General features: G+C 36.0%; 1 protein-coding gene across 4 annotated transcripts in view; it reads left to right on the top strand.

The window, feature by feature from the left end:
• Positions 1 to 1,864: 1,864 nt before the first annotated feature.
• Positions 1,865 to 19,648, top strand: part of LOC138698501 (uncharacterized) — a 149,443-nt gene continuing 131,659 nt past the window's right edge. The window contains exon 1 of one of the 4 annotated variants that reach the window (XR_011331882.1): positions 1,865 to 2,044. The gene's annotated coding sequence lies outside the window, so the exon portion shown is untranslated. The remainder of the gene's footprint in view (positions 2,045 to 19,648) is intronic. The other 3 variants (XR_011331884.1, XM_069824479.1, XR_011331883.1) reach the window with 3 other exon arrangements.

Genomic DNA, 19,648 nt, shown 5'->3' with positions numbered 1-19,648 from the left:
GGACTCCGGACTCATTTCACCGGTATTATCACCTTCATCTCATTCAGACGCTAAATAACCTAAGATGCTGATAAAGCGTCGTAAAATAACCTACTAAAATAAAAAAAACGATCCCGGGCCAGGTCGATGGCATTTAAGTGTGCTTAAATGCGACAGGCTCATGTTAGTAGATTTACTGGTATGTAAAAGAACTCCTGCGGGACAAAATTCCGGCACATCAGGCGACGCTGATATAACCTCTGCAGTTGCGAGCGTCGTTAAATAAAACTTACTTACTTACTTACTTACTTACTTACTTACTTACTTACTTACTTACTTACTTACTTACTTACTTACTTACTTACTTACTTACTTACTTACTTACTTACTTACTTACTTACTTACTTACTTACTGGCTTTTAAGGAACGCGAAGGTTCATTGCCGCTCTCACATAAGCCCGCCATTGGTCCATATCTTGAGCAAGATTAATCCAGTCTCTATCATCATATCCCACCTCCCTCAAATCCATTTTAATATTATCTTCCCACCTACGTCTCGGCCTCCCGAAAGGTCTTTTTCCCTCCGGCCTCCCAACTAACACTCTATATGCATTTCTGGATTCGCCCATACGTGCTACATGTCCTGTTCATCTCAAACGTCTGGATTTAATGTTCCTAATTATGTCAGGTGAAGAATACAATGTATGCAGCTCTGCGTTGTGTAACTTTCTCCATTCTCCTGTAACTTCATCCCTCTTAGCCCTAAATATTTTCCTAAGAACCTTATTCTCAAATACCCTTAATCTCTGTTCCTCTCTCAAAGTCAGAGTCCAAGTTTCACAACCATACAGAACAACCGGTAATATAACTGTTTTACAAATTCTAACTTTCAGATTTTTTGACAGCAGACTGGATGACAAAAGCTTCTCAACCGAATAATAACAGGCATTTCCCATATTTATTCTGTGTTTAATTTCCTCCCGAGTGTCATTTATATTTGTTACTGTAGCTCCAAGATATTTGAATTTTTCCACCTCTTCGAAAGATAAATCTCCAATTTTTATATTTCCATTTCGTAGAATATTCTGGTCACGAGACATAATCGTATACTTAGTCTTTTCGGGATTTACTTCCAACCCTACCGCTTTACTTGCTTCAACTAGAATTTCCGCATTTTCCCTAATCGTTTGTGGATTTTCCCCTAGCATATTCACGTCATCCGCATAGACAAGAAGCTGATGTAGCCCATTCAACTCCAAATCCTGTCTATTATCCTGGACTTTCCTAATGGCATATTCTAGAGCGAAGTTAAAAAGTAAAGGTGACAGTGCATCTCCCTGCTTTAGCCTGCAGTGAATTGGAAAAGCATCAGATAGAAACTGGCCTATACGGACTCTGCTAAATAAAACATAACATTAAAAAAATAAAAGATCCGCAGAAGATGCTCATTTTTCTATTAAAAGCTTATTTTTCCATTGCTATTCTTCTTTTGACTTTTTGGCAGCAGTTCACGTATGCAATTTAAATATACTTTTTTTATATAATATGAAGAACAATAAGCTAGAGTAATGATAATTGAAGTAATGCCTTTGAATGAAAAATAAAAAAGTGCTGACGCATCTGAATAATATATTGCTAATAATTAGTAGGTTCAACTCCTTAATATCTTGTAATTATTCTATGACATCATTACACAAAATTGCACACCCCTAAAGTGGAAGTTGCGTCGTTGTCGCCCAAGATAATGCAGTTCATGAGTAATAGAATGCGCCTCCAGGGTTACCTGTGGGTACAGAGTTTACTTATTACGGTAATGGAGTGGACGTTGGCAGTATAGCGGGCAGGGCGTTTGCTACAAACTGTGAATTCATATAATTTCGAAGTGGAGTTGGAAAGCCGGTTAGTTGCATGTGGGTTCTGCGCAAGCGCTGACGGTCAACTAGATACAGATATCGCTCGTTCGTAAAGCGATCATTCCGTGTGTTCACCTCTAGCATTGCGCCACGCTAGTTTAACCGCTCTTCCGTGTGTCAATTGTTTACGCTCGAGTGAAACAAAACACGAGGTAAGTGCGTTGTCTACTCATTAAAATTGTATCAAGTATTCAGTGCTGTGTTTAAAAGGTGATTTATGTATCTTTTTACGAGTGATATTAGTAATATGCTGATATATTGAAGGTCTCCGAATATTTTGTTTACAAAACGCTCTGTTTATCATTATAGCCTACGAAATGTATGGTTAAGTGATGTGAAATAACTGTTTTTAGTTTCGACGGAAATACGTGTTTTTAAAATAGGTGTTAAATAAAATGTGTATCGTAGCACACCGTATTTTAAACTTTAATGTACGGTATATTAGTTTATCTTGGTTTACTGAAATGCGTTTATTTGTATTATTACCCGTACCCGTGCGCTCCGCTGCACCCGTTAGAAATAAATATAAAGTAATTACATAATTGAAATAGGACATTTGATCCAGGGAACATTCATGTTTGATAGAAGAATAAATCGTTTAGTATGTTACTTAATTTAAATTGTATTTAAAAAAAATTAAAATGCGATCATTTTGATCCAGAGACATAAACATTATTATAGGAAATACAGGAAACGAATGTATAGAATAGCCTATCAAGTTTTCTGTGCATAAGAACCTATTTTAATCGTACCTGTCCTGGATTCACTCAGAAGTTACTGTAGTAACATTATAGCATTATGTCCATCTAGAGAAACTACACTTTCCAATGGTGAATTAATAATTAATTATACAAATCGGTTAATTTACCTTCCGATATTACTTCATACAAACACAGAAACATTCTCTGTAGGCTATGTTTCATAGCTTTCGATTGTTGTTGTCCAAGGCCCCTTATAGACGAAGTCATTTGTTTTTTATTTCATTACACCGCCTTAGTTGGCGTTATTATTGTAATTTTAAAACTCATTTATCTCATTAAATATCAGTCCTATCAATATTTTGCAAAGAATAAAACGTATCGGAAATTATTTTTAAAGAAACTTTTGTTATGTAACATTTTTCATGAAAATTAATAATAAGGGAGATATTTCGATTTATTTAATTCGAGCCCCCTTATAACCCCCCTTTTAAATAAAATATGTTTAATGCCATATAACCTAAATTCTAAGTTACGACGAACTTAATTTATATTCCAATTTTCATATAAATTGGTTCAGCCATTGTCGCGTGAAAAGGTAACAAACATCCAGACAGACAGACAGACAGACAGACTGACATGCAAACAAAAATTTCAAAAAAGCGATTTTCGGTTTCAGGGTGGTTAATTATATATGTTAGGAGCAATTATTTTTGGAAAATCGAAAATTACCAGAAAAATTTCGGCTACAGATTTATTATTAGTATAGATTTAATTCCTTTTAATCTATGTTAAAGTAAAGTAACTCGTCAGATATAAAACTCCACTTTTTATTGAAGAATATGTATTCATATTGAGTCTTACAAGTATATTTACACGGAAAAAATGCTCATAATGACACTGCATTTTATGTGCCTATATAAACATTCTCTGTCTCTCTTCTGGTGTCATAAACCGAAGGTAGGCGTCTGCACCAACTCAAGGAATTATGCTGTGGAACGTTCGTTACAGGGACACTATGGGGAAAGATAACACAGTGATTCTTATTTTCTGTTTGTTTTAAACCGAGTGCGTGCCTGGCCTTGAGTCCGAGGTTCATAAGTTTAAAGCCTGACGAATGCAATGGTTTTTAAAGTATGATAAATTCCCCAGCGAGTTTTTTTTTTTTCCGTGAGGAAACCAAGCAGTGGGTTCCGTGTCGTAGGTTTATAGCACTTAAAAGAACCCTGTCCCTGGTAGAGGTGGCCAGGCAAAAGCCGTAGACCATTTCTGGCCCATGTTTAAATTTCGACACTGAATAAACTTTGAAGCTGGAAGCGTAGTTAAATAATAATATAATATTATTGCGCCAGTTACTAATGCTGCTATTACTACTTCTTTTGTACTGATGATTAGTATCGTTGTGAATTACAGCGAAAATTGGTAAATGATGACAGAAAATAGGAAATTTCCCCGAAAAAAACTTGGCTGTTTCTGTACGAGACGGGCACAGTGTTTCTGGATGAAAAAATTGCCTAAAGCGTGATTTTTTAAATAATGAGTATTTATATGTAGAGTATAGAGATATTTTTGTTTTTCTTACTAGTATAGTTTGACTCCTCATCTAACCCACTCTAACCTTGTCACATTCCTTGGTCTCCTCTTACATTAGCTAACCCTCGTCTAACCTGGTCACAGTCCTCAGCCTCTTTTCACTTAGGTACTTCCTCACCTAACCCACTCTAACCTGGTCACGGTCCTCGGCCTCCTGTCACTTAGCTACCTCCTTATCTAACAGTGTCTAGTCTCGGTTTCATAGTCCAATTCCTTCATCTAACCACTCCATTGTCACATTCCTCAATCTCCCGTCACTTAGCTATCCCCTCATATAAACCACACAAAATTTGTCAGTCCTCGGTCTCATGTCACTTATTGTCATCTGTGTTCTGATCTAGCTCACTCTAATCTTATCACTGTCCTAAACTTCCTGTCAGTTATCCCCTCATTTAATCCACTCTAAACTTTTCACAGTCCTCGATCTCCTGTCACTTAGTTATTCCCTCATTTAATCCACTCTAAACTTGTCACAGTACTCGACTTCCTACCACTTAGTTATCCCACATTTAATCCACTCTAAACTTGTCACAGTCCTCCATCTCCTGTCACTTAGTTATTCCTCATTGAATCCACTCTAAACTTGTCACAGTACTCGACTTCCTACCACTTAGTTATCCCACATTTAATCCACTCTAAACTTGTCACAGTACTCAACTTCCTACCACTTAGTTATCCCTCATTTAATCCACTCTAAACTTGTCACAGTACTCGACTTCCTACCACTTAGTTATCCCACATTTAATCAACTCTAAACTTGTCACAGTCCTCCATCTCCTGTCAGTTATTCCCTCATTTAATCCACTCTAAACTTGTCACAGTACTCGACTTCCTACCACTTAGTTATCCCACATTTAATCCACTCTAAACTTGTCACAGTCCTCCATCTCCTGTCACTTAGTTATCCCTCATTTAATCCACTCTAAACTTGTCACAGTACTCGACTTCCTACCACTTAGTTATCCCACATTTAATCCACTCTAAACTTGTCACAGTCCTCGATCTCCTGTCACTTAGTTATCCCTCATTTAATCCACTCTAAACTTGTCACAGTCCTCGATCTCCTGTCACTTAGTTATCCCTCATTTAATCCACTCTAAACTTGTCACAGTAGTCGACTTCCTACCACTTAGTTATCCCACATTTAATCCACTCTGAACTTGTCACAGTCCTCGATCTCCTGTCAGTTATTCCCTCATTTAATCCACTCTAAACTTGTCACAGTAGTCGACTTCCTACCACTTAGTTATCCCATATTTAATCCACTCTAAACTTGTCACAGTCTTCGATCTCCTGTCACTTAGTTATCCCTCATTTAAACCACTCTAAACTTGTCACAGTACTCGACTTCCTACCACTTAGTTATCCCTCATTTAATCCACTCTAAACTTGTCACAGTCCTCGACCTTATTTCACTTAGTTATCCCCTCATTTAATCCACTCTAAACTTGTCATAGTCCTCGACCGCCTGTCACTTACGTACTCCCTCATTGAATCTACTCTAAACTTGTCACAGTACTCGACCTCCTGCCACTTAGTTATCCCTCATTTAATCCACTCTAAACTTGTCATAGTCCTCGACCTCCTGTCACTTAGTTATCCCCTCATTTAATCCACTCTAAACTTGTCACAGCCCTCGACCTCTTGTCATCAAAAATACGCATTAGTTTTCAAGTAGGCCGCGTTTAGTTTACGACCATCGCTCCGCCTGTCAAAATTGTTGGGTAAACTCTCGGTAGACAGAAGGTAAGGTTGGATTTCTCTTAGAACATTAATAACGCCGACGGCTCATGTATTGTTAAAGTGATTACAACTGCGAAAATATTTCGTCGTCCTTATGCCAAAGGCACGAATGTATGAACATTTTTGGCTGTTTTTACTTAACCGCATTTTTTCAAGCTTTTGCAGAGTTGATACTTTTTAAGCTTATTTTTACACGCTTTAACATCTGTGATCATATCGCGTGTTTGGAATCTTTGGGTATACCGGTTGATATTGTTAAAGTCCTGTTTCTATTGTGTGTTGTACGGTTTGTGTTCATGTAACTGATCTTAGATCTTTATTAGTGTTTATGATATTGGTGATTGAGGCGGTGATGAATCATGGCATCTATGTTTCCAATCCTGCATTTGTCTTTGTGACTGAGGGAAACCATGAAAAACCCCAGTCAGATTGACCGGCCACGGGTTTTGACCCCGGGACCTCCCGAATGCAAGTCTCAAACGCTACCGTCTGAGCCAACTCGCTCAGTTGATTCTTTATCATATAAGAAAAGCACGACTTTTTTTTTTCGAATCCTAAGTAGCTCAAATTCTTGTCTAAACATTTTTCCCATTGAAAATTATTCAACATTTCGACCTTAAATGTTCTCTTTTTAAAAAATCAATTTTGCATATACGGTAGCTTACGTATCTTCAGCTTAAGAACGACGATTTCTTACAATTAAGTGAACCTTCAAATTTCTAAAAACAAGATTTAAAAAGTAGGATTTTCATGTACGTATTACATCTTATATAAAAATATGTCATCAAAAATACAAGAAGAGTTTTAAAAATTATTAAAATTTATATGTAGCTGTTTTATATACATTTGTGCAGTATTAATTACATATAGGCCTATATCTTTGTTTAAAAATGGAAATACATAAATTGGAGATTTATCTTTCGAAGAGGTAGAAAAATTCAAGTATCTTGGAGCAGCAGTAACAAATATAAGTGACACTCGGGAGGAAATTAAGCACAGAATAAATATGGGAAATGCCTATTATTATTCGGTTGATAAGCTTTTGTCATTTAGTCTGCTGTCAAAAAATCTTAAAGTTAGAATTTATAAAACAGTTATATTACCGGTTGTTCTTTATGGTTGTGAAACTTGGACTCTCACTTTGAGAGAGAAACAGAGATTAAGGGTGTTTGAGAATAAGGTTTTTAGGAAAATATTTGGGACTAAGAAGGATGAAGTTACAGGTGAATGGAGAAAGTTACACAACGCAGAACTGCACGCATTGTATTCTTCACCTGACATAATTAGGAACATTAAATCCAGCCGTTTGAGATAGGCAGGGCATGTAGCACATAGGGACGAATTCAGAAATGCATATAGAGCGTTAGTTGGGAGGCCGGAGGGAAAAAGACCTTTGGGGGGGCCGAGACGTAGATGGGAAGATAATATTAAAATGGATTTGAGGGAGGTGGGATATGATGGTAGAGACTGGAGTAATCTTGCTCAGGATAGAGACCAATGGCGGGCTTATGTAAGGGCGCCAATGAACCTGCGGGTTCTTTAAAAGTCATTTGTAAGCAAATAAGTATATCTTTATTTAAGCTAGGTGGATATCTTTCTTTGGCATTGTGTCTCTCTCTTCTAAATGACAGTTCAACAAGTAAACTATAATCAGTAATATCATTCACTACATGATGAAGGAATTGAACTGTTACGAAACTTGTAAAACGTACAATGAAATAGTAATAGTTTTCATGGTTGAGGAAAAGATTCAAAAAGCGAAACGTAGTTGAGCTTTTTTAATTTCCGAGAACATGAAAACAAACATACCGCTCGTGTATCGTACATTATTTTGTGCGAAGATCGTTTATTACATACCTGAAGGACGAATTTCTAATTAGTTGCAATGAAATCTCCATCTTGGTTTATGTTTAATGGCGGCAACTTCGGAAAACCAAAATATCTTTCTTCAACATTGTTGCTATAAAATGTTTTCTGTGTTTACTATACTCCAGCAGGCCGTGATATACGTCTGTCTTTTTTTTCCCCCCCAGTCTATAAATGCGAACTTAAAACAAACGGTAAGGTTATGTAATGATTTATTTTTCATTTTAATATTTTAACAATATTATTTATATAACATATTGCAGTAATAACATCGGCATCTGGAATCTTGTTGATTTTTTCACGGCTTCCTTAATGTTACTTGTATCAGGAATGCAATAAGTTTCGTGGAGTAGTAGACTTTACTTAATTTTTGCAAATATTTAAAAACAATAATTAACATTGCAATTTAGGTGAAATTGCAGTGGTAAGTTTCCAATTTATAATTATTACTATGTTAAACGTCTCTAAAAATAATATGTTAAAAGCCTAAAGCAGTAAAATGAATGTCGCGCTTAAGCGGTAAGAAGAGGGAAATTGTAATGTGTGTTACGTTGGGAATACTGAATGTGGTATTTCACACTTGTCGCGTATTGGTTCTGTGCGGAAAACAAGCAAATACGCACGATCTCGCACAAAAGTTTTAAGATAGCCTATGTTATAATTTTCATGTCATTCATTTGTACTCTGGTTAAAGGAAAACAGTTTTGTGCGAGATCGTGCGTATTTGCTTGCTTTCCGCACAGAACCAATACGCGGTAAGTGTGAAATACCACATTCAGTATTCCCAACGTAACACACACAACAATTTCCCTCTTCTTACCGCTTAAGCGCGACATTCATTTTACTGCTTTAGGCTTTTAACATATTATTTTTAGAGACGTTTAACATAGTAATAATTATAAATTGGAAACTTACCACTGCAATTTCACCTAAATTGCACTGTTAATTATTGTTTTTAAATATTTGCAAAAATTAAGTAAAGTCTACTACTCCACGAAACTTATTGCATTCCTGATACAAGTAACATTAAGGAAGCCGTGAAAAAATCAACAAGACTCCAGATGCCGATCTTATTACTGCAATATGTTATATAAATAATATTGTTAAAATATTAAAATGAAAAATAAATCATTACATAACCTTACTTTTTGTTTTAAGTTCGCATTTATAGACTGGGGGGAAAAAAAAAGACAGACGTATATCACGGCCTGCTGAGTATAGATATTTTTGTTTTCTAAAGTTGGCGTCATTAAACAGAAACCAAGATGGAGTTTTAATTGCAACTAATTAGAAATTCGTCTTTCAGGTATGTAATAAACGATCTTCGCACAAAATAATGTACGATACACGAGCGGTATGTTTGTTTTCATGTTCGAGGAAAAGATTGAAAAAGCGAAACGTAGTTGAGCTTTTTTAATTTCCGAGAACATGAAAAAGTCAACATATACCGCTCTTGTAACGTAGGCTATATTACTATTAATTATATACCTACAGTATGTGTTGTAAATGAGAGTTCAAGAAAATAAAGTTCAAATACAGTAGAAATATTGTTGGTAACATGACAAAAGCAGCTATTTTATTGCGAAACGTGTGCAAAGTGTAGTGATTTAATGTCATATTCGTAGGACCGTTTTTCTTCTTTCATTTTGAAGTTAGAACACCTGGACTTTTTACCTTTTGTTTCTGAGGTACTGAATTGATCTTTTTTAGCAAATTGGTGTCGAGCCAGTGGGCCTCGATTCTAGAACGCAATGTCCCGACTGCGACCGCATTCGACAGGGATGTTCAATTCGCCATTTCATGTAAATTGGTTGAACTATTTCGGGCATCTCGCTCGCTCGATACGACGAACTCTACAGACTGCTCAGAGCCTCGTGGCACGCGAATTACCGTGAGGGGATAGCGTTCTTCACGAACGACCCGCTATCATCCCACTGCAGAATGAGGGAGGTATTACTTCCAAATCCATGCAACCAAGTCACGATTATAAGAATATACAAGCTACAATTTAGCATTCTACCATTTGAATCACTATTTGTTAAAATGGCGGAAGTCCAAAAATACAGTAGACAAAAAACTGCCGAGGACATCCCATCTTTTAACATAAATTATAAAATGTTATGTTCCATTTCAACCCTTTATACTGGGTTTTTAAATTTCTTTTAACATAAATTTATGCGTCTATGTTAAGAGAAGATATTTCAATAAGAAAATGAATTGTGAAAAAATTTGACTTCCGCCCTTTTAACAAATAGCGATATGGCCGAGTTTAGGATCGTTTTTCAGTACCGTAGTTTCCCCTAATTATGGTCCACATTTGTCACATTTTTCTTTGTATATTCAGTACTATTCATCCAAATTAAGTGAAATTTTGGCTTCGGACTCTTGTAAGTGTATATTAAATAAATACTGACATATGTGTTTGAAATTATTTAATTACAAGTGTTGAAAAAATAATAATCATTGGTACATAGTTGTATTCTGAGTTGTCCAACTATGGTCCACTCATATATTCATGCTTGAAAGCGTGAATAGACTATAATCTGTAATTATTCGTAAATCAATCAATTGAGTTTATAATTTAAGGGTAGCATAGAAATATTAAAAATAAATGAAAAGTACATGGATTCTTATTATTAGTACACATTGCATAAATACACAAAAAACAAGTGAAATCTGAAACTCATTTTCCTGCAATAATGAACAACTACACCCACCGGCAAAAATACCGGGCCACCTAAAGTTTCTCAATTTTTTTTACGAGGTGAGAATCAGAAAACCCATTATGAAATGAAGAAAACATTGCTTCCCAGAAAAAAAACTCTTTTTTATTATCACTTGCTATATTATTTTCAACGCCAAACAATGGATATAATTAAAAGGCGTAAAAAAAGGTGTAAAAACTTACAAATTGTTTCAATTTCTTCCAAATGTTCAACTGATTTTGTGGCCACCCAAATGTTACTAATAGCGGATATTGCCTCCCCTCAGTTATTGCCACTTCTTACTATACATGAAACAACAGCTCCATTGTTCTTCACTTCCAAAACTTTCCCTGGCCACAATTCCTCCTCATAAGTAACTACCATATAACTATGTGCCTTTAGCATTATTTTAACAGATTTCGTCTTCTTTTCCACATCTGACTCACTGTCCGTAAATATGGAGAGTACACCGGAAACATCATAATCTGTATCCAATTCAATTTCACCGCTCTCATAGTCACTTACAGGAACGGTTGTAATCCTTCTACCCTGAAGTTTTCGTTTTACCGGACCATTATTCGTGCGAGTACCATTGATGCTGGAACAGCCTGTTTCTTTATTTACTGGACTATAATGTTAAATGGTGTTTTAGAATATACTGAGATACCGTATTTGCAGAAGTAAATAATCAAATTGTTCACATTTCATTAAAACAAATATTTCAAAATGAAATACAACTATGGTCCACGAAAAATTGTGGTACATAGTTGAGGACTGACTTCTAGCCTTCAGGTTAAACATTTTTCATGCAGAGCCCTTAACCTCTGCCAGTGTAATTATTACGTGAAAGTAAACACTATATAGCCAGGTTTAATTGTACAAACAATCATATATCTATAATTTACCAGTTCTACAGCGGAGAGCTTAATAAAACAGACAAACACAAACTGAATGATTTCGTGTCTTCACACATTCAATAGAACGATGCACACTGGCCTTGTTAAGCATCCATATCATTGCCACGTGTAATGGTAGATAGAAGCATCTATGGGGAACATAATTCCGTCACAGTGGCGCCTTAAATGGCAAACACCGAACTCTTGGGGGACTAAGTAGTATATAATGCGTTTTGGACCATAGTTGGGTGCCTGGACCATAGTTATAGGAAATTACGGTAATAGATATTAGTGTCCACACCTGTGAAGTAATGGTTAGCACGTCTGGCCGCAAAACCAGATGGCCCGGATTCGAATCCCAGTTGGGACAATTTATCTGGTTGAGATTTTCTTTCCGAGATTTTTCCTCAGCTCAATATAAGAAAATGCTGGGTAACTCAGTGCTGGACCCCGGACTCATTTCACCAGCATTATCACTTTCATTTCATTAAGATGCTAAATAACCTGAGATGTTAGTTGCCGCCTGTTTATTTCGCCATTATTCCTCTCCGGAGCATTTCATCACAGTATTCAGGCGGCAGTGATTAGTTTATTTTTCGAAGCGGTATTATAAAATATTGTACAGGGACATCATTTTAATTTTATTAACTTTTCTAATATTAACATGGCTATACTTTTGGATTAACGGTTCACTACCGGAAACACCATTTGCTACCCTCTTCCACGGCTGGAGTTCGATGATACTGGCGTAAAATATAAACAAATCACTTTACTTGTTATAGGAGGGAAGAAAAGTAGTAAACTAGGAAATATCGTGATTTTGAGTTTGATAATTTTCATTAGGTTTTTGTTTAATCAGAATACAGTACAGTATTAACAATAAGTGTTTTTACTCACGAATTGAGCTATCCATTCGGACGTATTCATTATGCAGTGTATATTATGTCTACAGCACATTGGCGTATAATATAAAGAATGAAGTTATATTGAAAAATAATCATAATATAGATATTTAAACACATTTTTGAAAATGGTGGCCGTTCATTTCGATACAGGCTTCAGTTCTTTTGTGCATATTATCGCACTATAAACTATTGTACCTAATTGCAATTAGCAGTTTCGTCCTTCTTACTAGTAACTCATGTTGAAATAATTCTGTACCTACTCTATAAAAGAGTACCTTACGTACTGTAAATTCAATCTTCACTTCTGCCGATCCGAAAAGATAAAATTACTCACACATGCTGTCTACTGTCCGTTCAAGTGGTTATGCAGCTGAGTCGTAGAAAGGGAGGAAATCACGTGACGGTTAATTACTTAACGAGGCGCTTTTATTTAAGTTATTTTAAACAGTTGTATAATAATACGTAGACGTCCAATTCCTAACAGAAATTAATGTTCTCAGGAAAGAGCTATGACAGCCGAGCCACTAGCCTTTATATAGGGGCGAGCAGAAGCGAATGGGGGAAACCGGGATGCGACGTAGGCAAACGGACGACAGTACCTATGCGAAAATATGATTCAATATTGAAAGCTCTTTCGTCACTGGAAAACGCGAACCTATTTGTGGAACGTACTATACTCACTAACTCAGTACTGCTTACTTTGACTTGGTTCTGTGTGGAGAACGGTTGGAAGTTTACTAGTAGAGGGGATGGGAGTGAAGTACATTAAAAAATTCAGGTACAATAAAAATTGAAGTACAAATAAAATATCACAGCCATAACAAAATTACAAAACACCCCCACATATGCAGAACACATCACAAATGCTAACCACACCTACAGAGACATCAACACAGACATGGAAATACTACACATCCAACCAAAAAGCCAGAAACTAAACACACTAGAACAATATGAAATATACAGACACACAAAAACACACCCCAATGAAATTTTCAATACACAAGTCAATTTCAGAACACACACACTCTTTGACTCCACACTACACTACACAAACACACCCTCACAGGAAACAAAACAAGAGGAGCCAAGACCAGCAACGACCAGTTCTGAGGATGACCCATAATAGGTCGAAACATGTAAACAGGGTACGATAGAATTTAACACAAGAAAGTCATATAATACATATTCCGAAGTGATACAGTGTTAAAAGTTGTGTAATCTAGATATACAGGGTTAGTTAAAAGTCCCGCACCACCTAAATAACTTTTGAAGAATGTGGTTCAGTGACATGAAACTTGGTATGTGGGGATAACCATACACTAAAAACTCAATAATGGTATTACCGAGTTTTTTCTACTTCCGGGTTAACCGGAAGTAACTCCAACTCTCTTATTTTAAATGGAACACCCAATATATTGTTTTATTTTTGAATAAAGCTCATTAAGAGCTTTTCAAAAAGTACCCACATTTGATACTTCTGTACAAATTCAGTGCTGCTAAATAAAAATGGAAGTGGTGCAAGATATTCCTAAAGCCTGGATAAATCATTCCTTAAATGGTTTCTATGATCGAGTGACACATTGTAAAGCAGCTGAGGGCTACCAATTTGAACACATAATTTAGAAGGTGAGCTAGCTTTGTTTTGTTTTTGTGAAGGAAGCAGTATTTTATTATTTTAATATTCGATACACTTTTCTGTTTTCTTGACTTAGTAACACTGAATTTGTAAAGAAATATCGAGTGTGAGTACTTTTTGAAAAGCTCTTAATGAGCACTATTCAAAAATAAAAATGTATATTGGGTGTTCCATTTAAAATAAGAGAGTTGGAGTTACTTTCGGGTAAACCGGAAGTAGAAAAAACTCGGTAATACCATTATTGATTTCTTAGTATATGGTTATCCTCGCATACCAAGTTTCATATCACTGAACCGTATGCTTCAAAAGTTATTTAGGTGATGCGTTTATTATTTTAATATTCGATACACTTTCCTGTTTTCTTGACTTAGTAACACTGAATTTGTACAGAAGTATCAAGTGTGGGTAATTTTTGAAAAGCTCTTAATGAGTACTATTCAAAAATAAAATAATATATTGGGTGTTCCATTTAAAATAAGAGAGTTGGAGTTACTTCTGGTTAAACCGGAAGTAGAAAAAAAACTCGGTAATACCATTGTTGAGTTCTTAGTATATGGTTATCCTCGCATACCAAGTTTCATATCACTGAACCGTATGCTTCAAAAGTTATTTAGGTGATGCGTTTATTATTTTAATATTCGATACACTTCCCTGTTTTCTTGACTTAGTAACACTGAATTTGTACAGAAGTATCAAGTGTGGGTAATTTTTTAAAAGCTCTTAATGAGTACTATTCAAAAATAAAATAATATATTGGGTGTTCCATTTAAAATAAGAGTTGGAGTTACTTCCGGTTAAACCAGAAGTAGAAAAAACTCGGTAATACCATTATTGAGTTCTTAGCATATGGTTATCCTCACATACCAAGTTTCATACCACTGAATCGTATTCTTCAAAAGTTACTTAGGTGGTGCGTTTATTATTTTAATATTCGATACACTTTTCTGTTTTCTTGACTTAGCAACACTGAATTTGTACAGAAGTATCAAGTGTGGGTAATTTTTGAAAAGCTCTTAATAATAATTAATAATTTAATAATTTATTTATTTATCTGGCAGAGCTAAGGCCAGTAGGCCTTCTCTTCCGCCAAGCCAGACTCTAATTAAATACATTTGCTTACATAGTTATTACATTAATATCTAGATCATAAAACAACGTGAAAGTAAATAATGAAAACTGGATAACTAATGTTAGTGTGACAATAATAAACACTGGTAAGAAATAGTTATAACAATAATGATGATAATAATAGTAATAATAATAATAATAATAATAATAATAATAATAATAATGAGTACTATTCAAAAATAAAATAATATATTGGGTGTTCCATTTAAAATAAGAGAGTTGGAGTTACTTCCGGTTAAACCGGAAGTAGAAAAAACTCGGTAATACCATTATTGAGTTCTTAGTATATGGTTATCCTCGCATACCAAGTTTCATATCGCTGAACCATATGCTTCAAAAGCTACTTAGGTGGTGCGGGACTTTTAACTTTCCCTGTATATTAAAAAGACGAAGGGATAATCTTTATAAACAATTTTAAAACAAATAACTTAAGAGTTACTTAGAGAGAAAATTATTCGGAGAGGAGGACAGGCTCAGGCAGGCAGGAGATCGGACTCTGGCAGTGCTTATCACTGCGTGCAACTCCTGAAGCGGCCGCACAAGAGTCCGCAGACCGGAACGGCGTGTGACAGACTCGTATGTCGCAGTCCTATTATCCGGGTCTGGAACATCCTGTTGCAATTAATTCCATTAACCGCCTAGAAAGAACCGCTTCGCTTCCCAGCATTCCTTCGCGACTCGCGTGTCTGTCAACTGCGGCACGTGACATTCCGTGGAGAGGCTGCGATAACACTCGCCCTGACCTCGGTGCGTACTATAACCTTAGATACGTACGAAGTTCTGGTCCAGTTCTAGTTGTATTCAGAGCCGCTGTCTGTGTGGAGCAGGCGTCTCAAGGCCAACGCATAAAAGTTGTTACAGAGAGCAAGTCTAGATAGCGTAGTCAGCTGAAGAGATAAGCGCAGTACCCGAAGATAGCCGATCGCTGATTAATGTTACAAGCATGAGCGAGCTAAGTTGTAACTGTCGCGGGAGAAATGCCACAAAGCTGCACTTTTGAGTTGTACTGTCACAATAGACGGTTGTTTTCGGAAGGAATTTCTTAAGTAGTTTGTAGTAATAATAATAATAATAACAATAATAATACATTTATTTTCTAATTATATACTATCTATGAGTAAAAAGAAGACATCTGAAGCATGAAGAACCATACATGTTACGTAATTATTTAAGCACCAGGAACTGGCCACCTAACTCCATTATCTCCTGGCCTAGTTGACTCATAAGTGGTGCCTTGTTGGTATCACTTGTGAGGTTCAGACCTGTCTTCGAACAGTTGACCAAACAATAACAATATTTCATTTCTAATAAAGGTTTTTGGTATCGCTCTTTTTTTAAGTGTATACTATATTTAATAAAATAAAATTCAATTAAATAATAATAATAAAATTACAATAAAAACTTGTTGGTTGTTAAAGTAAGTATTCTTACGTTACGCTAATATTAATATATTAATTACAATAATAGTTAAATAATATGTTTCGTAATGTTTTCAATAATTAAAAATAACCTAAACACCTTAGAAATTCACAAGCAATTATTTTAAATTAGAACTATTCAAATCTTAAATCTGATCTGAAATTCTTTTCTCAATTTCTTCAGTATTTCATTATATTTGTTACACTGGTCTTGATTCAAATCAGGTAACAATTTTATATTAATAAGGTGGTAACAGTTGCCCACTGAAACTTGCGTCTCCCACAATTTCGCTTTCCCTATGAAAGCTTTTATTTCTTCATACATTTGCGGTAATAAGAACATTCTTTCCTCGGAGATGGACACAATGACTGACTGTTACATCGTAGCGGTTGCAGATGTCTATTCAAACGTCGCGGTCAATGACGTCATCCGGAGATACACGAACTTCTCCTGCATCTTGTTCCACTCTTACATTGAAAAAGAGAAAGAGGAGGAAGTGCTCTGAGAAGGCCCTATTGAGACGTCTGGTGTAGAGGTCTAGTGCAGACAGAAAAGCTAAAGCATTCCATCGTCTTGTAAACGTGACTGGATTGTAAATAATTTTGATAATAATGATTAGGGTAGGCCAGGCTAATTGTAAACACTTTTCACTGATTTCAAATATATTTCAACATTACACAACCCTCAGTAACGGTAAGCATGACAAAGAAACATTGTGTTACTTTTAGATCTTTCTTTTCCCTGAAAATGGGTTTAAAGTAATAAGGTTGACTTTTTTCATCTTTTAATTGCTAGTTTACATTAACCCCACCTGTTTACATTTACCCTTTTGAGAGGGGGTAATTCTAAACACCAATTTTCGCACGGGCTATCAGACACTGAACATTTTTTGTTCTGTTTCAGAAGAAAGAGCTGTACTCCTTCCAACTCCAATTTTGGTCACTGGTACATTTCGTCCCTTTAACCTATGATCCTATGACGATATAAGAACTCAGTACCTCTCCTGAGCTTCACGATAACTCTAGTTACTATTTTTCACATCTGTGACAACCCTCTCTAAATCCACTACAATGTAGTTGGGTGGGAGTCTCTTTGATTACTGAAAAGTACGAAATGTAACCATAGTAAAACATGTTTACAATTACCCCCAAACAATTAAAACTATGGGGCAAATGTAAACATGTCATAATTTAATGAACTGAGGTTATGGGAGATCTCAAAACCATTGCAATAAATGTTAACTACTACATATTACTCATAAAAACATATTCTTAAAAAATAGCACTGTACGTTTACTTACAATGCCAAAAATGAAAGTGAAGCAAAATTCTATCTCAACTCTTTTTGTAGACTCTTACAAAACATTCGTTCACTACTAAGCAGTTACTCCTATTTGGCGCCAAACTGCTTTGTAGGTTAGCCAACTTATTAATTTAAATATTCTCCGAATTAAAATTTTTATATTGACAGTTTTGTATTTCTCACTGCATTTGTTTACAATTACCCTCATCTACCCTATCTGTTGTTTGTTTTATTTTTTAATGTGCTAGTCAACAATGTTTTTTTCCTATAGATCAGCACAATAAGACGAATAAAAATATAAATTCATTCATTTTTATAAGATAATGCAACCGGCCACAAGTCCCAGAATAATTGCAGAGAATTGATGAAGTTGACTTTGAACTGACTGTCTATCACCATATTCAAGATTTAGATGATCATCTATTTCCGAAACTGAAAAGTCCACACGGTTAACGCGTCTGGCCGCGAAACCAGGTGACCCGGGTTCGAATCCTGGTCGGAGCAAGTTACCTGGTTGAGGTTTTTTCCGGGGTTTTCTCTCAACCCAATTTGAGTAAATACTAGGTAACTTTCGGTACTGGATCCCGGACTCATTTCACAGGCATTATCACCTTCATTTCATTTAGACGATGAATAACCTAAGATGTTGATACAGCGTCGTAAAATAACTACTTAAGAAAACTGAAAAAACATTGAAAGGGAAGAGGTTTTCGTGGAATGAAACAGCTACTGTAAAAGAGTTTTCTGCAGGCAAAGACAATTTTTTAAGGCTTACATTTGAAGGGTATTTGAAAAAAGAACCGTAGTACAAAGAATGCAAATTTGAGATATTATGCATAATTATGGTCATGTATTGTGGATCTCGATCACCATGGCATGGAGCGTCCTCAGGTTGCGGATAGAGGAGACGCCCTTCAGATATGGAGGGTATCTGGGAATATATTGAATAAGCAGTCGTGGACAGCCGATAAGGGGTGGTCCTCCAACTCGGGTGTAGGGCGAAGGGCTAACAATCCATCACTATAAAAAAAAACTGCTTGTTACGAAACCATACAATAAGCCTCGGAATGGGACTGATTCTCGGGCTTATGTGAGGGCGGCAATGAACCTGCGGGTTCCTTAAAAGCCATTCGTAAGTTCTAAGTATGCGTAATTATGGTGAGTGTATTATAGCGGACATCTACTGAATTAGTTGTTAGGGGGAAAAACACCATAGACCTATGTTATAGGAGTGGAAACTTTTACTGGTTTTCATAAAACAACCACAGTCCAAAGACATTTTTTGTGGAGACAATCATTGTCCAGCCAGGACGATGATAACATTTACAAATATCTAATTCATATCATCTTGAAACATTTATCCATACAATTTTAAACTTAGTAGATTGGCAGTACTGCTTCTTACGTACGCGGCATAAACCACCTCAGAGAAAAATACTTTAGCACGTGAATTGTTGTATTAGTTAAGGAGTCATCTTTAGGTGCAGAAGTAACCCATGGAAGAAACATAAGCAACGAAAGGAGAAGAAACAGGATGTAATAAAGAAAAAGAAGATTAAAGGAGAAACATACTTCAGCCACAACTGAAATCAGTCGTGCGCAGGTGGCTATACGCCCAAAAAACGGAGTTTTATGAACGAGGTGTACTGAATGTGGTGTCATGATGGGAGAAATGTGTCGAGAGACTTGGTTCCAATGTCGAAGAATAGGTAAAACCTCTAGCTTTATTGTGCATTATTTCATTTTACTTACCTATGAAATACGTAGACACAAAAAAATTGTTGTGCGTTACTTTTCGATCCATCCTTGTATCACAGAATGCAGATAAATTAAACTTAATGGACTCGCCTGACCCAGGCGCA

The sequence above is a fragment of the Periplaneta americana genome, chromosome 4 (assembly GCF_040183065.1).
Source record: "Periplaneta americana isolate PAMFEO1 chromosome 4, P.americana_PAMFEO1_priV1, whole genome shotgun sequence".
Lineage (NCBI taxonomy): Eukaryota > Metazoa > Arthropoda > Insecta > Blattodea > Blattidae > Periplaneta > Periplaneta americana.
This window is presented reverse-complemented; position numbering and strand designations above follow the sequence as displayed.